A 4,073-nucleotide genomic window follows, 5' to 3' on the forward strand; every position below is an offset into this window, starting at 1 on the left:
AGGATTGGTTTGATTTCCACATCATCTTCTTGAGCTTCGTGCAAGGCTTCCTTTCATTCTCCGCTAAAATCCATTCTCAGTATCCGCACTGCCACAGGCTCCTATCTAGCGCAGTGCTTACAGCTTTCAACGCAAGGTCTTCTAGATAGTGCGTCCGCGTTTGTGAGATCTTCCACTGCGATGTTCAATGACAAAGTCGAACTCCTGTAGTAGTTCAATCCATCTTGCTATTTGACCTTCCGGGTTCTTAAATTGTAGAAACCACTTCAACGCGGCATGGTCAGTCCACAGATGGAATTTTCATCCTAGCAAGTATTTACTAAAATTCTGTAATGACTTTACTACAGTCAGTAGCTCCCTTCTCATTACGCAGTAATTTCTTTCCGGTTTGGATAACGATTTGCTGAAGTCAGCTATCACCACCTCTTGATCTCCTTTTCGTTGAGAGAACACGCGGCTTATTCCAGACTTGCCTCCACCTTTGAGAAGTAGACTCTCGCAAGGATTAAGCCCCTTCAAATACTTTTATAAGAAATTTCTACTTAAACAGCAAAGTGCGGAGGCAGGGATTCTGTAGATTATGCCACATATTTAAATTTAGGTATTATTAGATTTAAGTTTATAGATTAAAATTACAGGCAGCGGCAGAACAACAGCGATAGTTTCAGCTATCACAAAGCTGAGCCTCGGCCTTTATATCTCTAACATCTCTAACATATTACTCGCGTCGTGTTAACTATGAAGTCATTTTCTGTATCAGGATAGCCCAAAATAGACATATTGCACAGACGCTTCTTCAGTTCCCGGAATGCGCTGTCACAACTCTCGTCCCAGCCAAAACGTCGTTTCTCCTCGGTATTTTTGTGTAAAGGCTTAGCTACATCCGCAAAATTCTTGACAAACCGTCAATCATACGAGCACAAACCCAAAAACGCTCTGACTTGTGACTTGTCCGTCGGAAATGGCCAATCTTTAACGGCTTCAACTTTTTGTGGGTCTGTTTCTACATCTTTTTCCGCAATCACATGACCCAAGAAGCTCACTTACTGCTTGAAGAATTAACATTTCCTCGGACTTAATTTGAGATTAGCCCTCGAATTTTCAGTAGCACTCGTTCTAGATTTTAGAAGTGTTGATCAAATGTGCGGCACACGATTATAATGTCATCCAAATAACCTAGACAGGCGTCTCCAATCAATCCAGTGGGTACTAGCTCCATTATGCTCTCAAAAGTCGCGAGAGCGTTGCAAAATACGAATGGAATTACTTTGAATTGCCAAAGACATTTGCCTATAGAGAATGCAGTTTTCTCTTTGTCTCTAGGGTCAATTTCCACCTGCTAGTAGCCACTTTTGAAATCCATAGTAATAAACCACGTTATTCCCGTCAGCGTGCCCAATGTATCGTCGATTCGTGGGTAACTTCTTCGTGACGTCGCTTAATCGACGATAGTCCACAAAGAAGTGTACTTTGCCGTCTTGCTTCTTTACCACGACTACGGGTGAACACCATGGACTAGATGAAGGCTCAATAATACGTGCAATCGGTACCCTTCTCGGCCGCTGACGAATCGGTGGGGGTCGCCAGTATTAGTTTTGTGCTGAACCAACCCAGTCTTCGCGATGTCAGCATCAGAGAAGATATCGGCATACCGGCGTAACATTTTTTCAGCCTTGTTCAATTCTTCTCCAGAAAGATCTCCAAGAATTGGCGGTTACCAAATTGATGCCTTAGCTATTGTAAAGCTGATAGCGGTCCGAGAAGCTCCAGTGTCCAGTGTTAGCTTACACGGTATGCCGTTAACCTCGCCTTTAATGACCAGGCTGTTACCATCATGTGCTTGCGAGATCGAAATTGTGGGGGCTCTTTGACTACCAGCCAGCACCCGTTCCATAGTCCTAGCGTTTATTCGTTTCCCTGCTACTGCTGGCCGCTACTTGTCGTATTTTCTTCCCGACGTTCACCTTTCGCTGTACGTCTCGCCGGGCAACTCAACCACAGGTGGCCTCTTTCGCCACAGGTATAGCATCTGGGGCCGTATCCTTGACGTCGATCGTGGGCAGGTGCAACTGTAAATTCTCTGACGCGATGAGCTCTCATTCCTAACACCCTCTACTTCCAAGACATGAGCTAAGGCATCCTTCAGGGCCTCGTGATGAGGCAAGTGCACCGCAGCTCTGACCTCCAAGTCTCGAATACCGTCGATGAAGGCTTGTAGGTACCAGGATTCCATCGATAAGGGCAGGTGAAGATCGGTACGCGGACTAACTTCTCAACCTCGAGAGCCCACTCTTGAAGATTTTCGTTATCACGCTACACTCGTTCCTTCAACTGGACACGAAAAACGTGTTCGAGGTGCGTATCTCCATAACTGGACTCCAACGCTTCCACGAGCTGCTCATAGGTTACATCCTTACCCAAGGCTTCCAGGATGAACAAAACTTGTTCGCGTCATGGCCTGTGACTTGCTCCAGTCGTTTGCCTTCATAACAGCCTCAAACTGGATCTTGTAGGCTGACCACGAACTTTTTACATCAAATAGCGGCACTTTGAGCCCCCACATGGAAAGAACAGCACTAACTGAAGCTGAAGCTACTGTTCCTGTTTTCATGTCTTCCAGGGTCTTCCTCACATCAGCCACCTAAACCTCAGTTTTCGTAATCCGTCTTTCGTGCTGAGAAAGACGGTCCTCGTGCTGTTGGGCTTCTGCACTTTTATCTCCGTCAGGACTTTGCCGAACGTCTCTTTTAAATCTTATATTAGGAGCATCTGCTCCTCCTGGCGCCGGGATTGTACCTCCAGCCTCAAACCAGCTCTTCCTGGCGATGGGCCTGCTCCTCCAGCTTGTGAACCAGCTCCTCTTCCAGGCGACGAGCCTGCTCCTCTTGCCGACGAGCCTGCTCTTGCTAAAGCACCATTATGACCGCAAGATCAGGAGCTACTTACTACCCCCGGAGGAATACCAGAAGTACCCGCGATTGATTCCATTGCCGCTGCTTCGCCTTCTTGTACTTCAGTCGACGTTGCAGAGCTTTCAAACCAGTTCGGTGCAATTCCTGCTGCCGGTGACCTCTGGTGCGAATACCTTCCGTAAACTATCCTTCGGTAAAACTGGAATTATTTATCCCACTTCTGATACCAAACTGTTACGCGCTGGGGTTCTGAATAAATAAAAATTCTACCGAACTATAAATTAAAACTGTATTTATCACTTAGAACACTCACAGAACACTTTACAACTCGTAGTTAACATCGTCCACTTCGCTTCGAGTAGATCAGATAGACTACCTTCGTGACATCCCTGCAACGCTTTTATAGTCGATACGACATCCCTAGAGTTATCGAGAACATTCCTCACAATTCGAGTATTTTCGATATGCGTTTCCGCCATTTCACAACAGATGACGTTGAACTTCTCGAGCGTTCTTGATCTCACTAGATCTTTTGACATTCGTTTCTGCTATTCGACGATAGATAGCATTGCTCTTACTGATGTAACACTATCACATTTTCTTCTTCAAACGAAGCCTGCAGAGCGTACTCAGCGGTAGGCAGCGCCTTGCATATGCCCCAAGCAAAGCTGACGTCCATGAGTGACGGTCTGTCATGTGAAGTAAAGATTAAGCACTTTTTTTTCCTTACCTAAGCTCATAGCCTTGAGAGGCTATGTCGGCGTAAACTAACAATTAGGTGAGCTCACGGGGCTCAAACCTAACGACATTGCTAACACTAACCCTAGCAAGAGCAGTGTTTCGCAGAATCTACCACCGGGTTGGAAACGCGAACCCCTGTGAAGATCCGGCGAGAAACTCAGTGGGCTGTGTCTGTGGATTAATTTACTCGCCGAGCTCTTTGTCGCAAGCGACGGGTTCGACGAGAACGATGACCGGATTCACGGGTGAACACTAGTTTCTTTCTTACATGTCGCATAGTATCATAGATACACTTAGTATAAAGTATTTTTACTTAGTATGGAAGAGTCCCAATCTGTTCCTAGGTCAAAGAGTTACAATATTAAGGACTTTTTTGGCGGGAACACGAGAAGTGAAGTTGGGTGATTTGTTTTATTTTGT

This window comes from Bombyx mandarina, chromosome 13 (genome assembly GCF_030267445.1).
Source record: "Bombyx mandarina strain Sakado chromosome 13, ASM3026744v2".
NCBI lineage: Eukaryota > Metazoa > Arthropoda > Insecta > Lepidoptera > Bombycidae > Bombyx > Bombyx mandarina.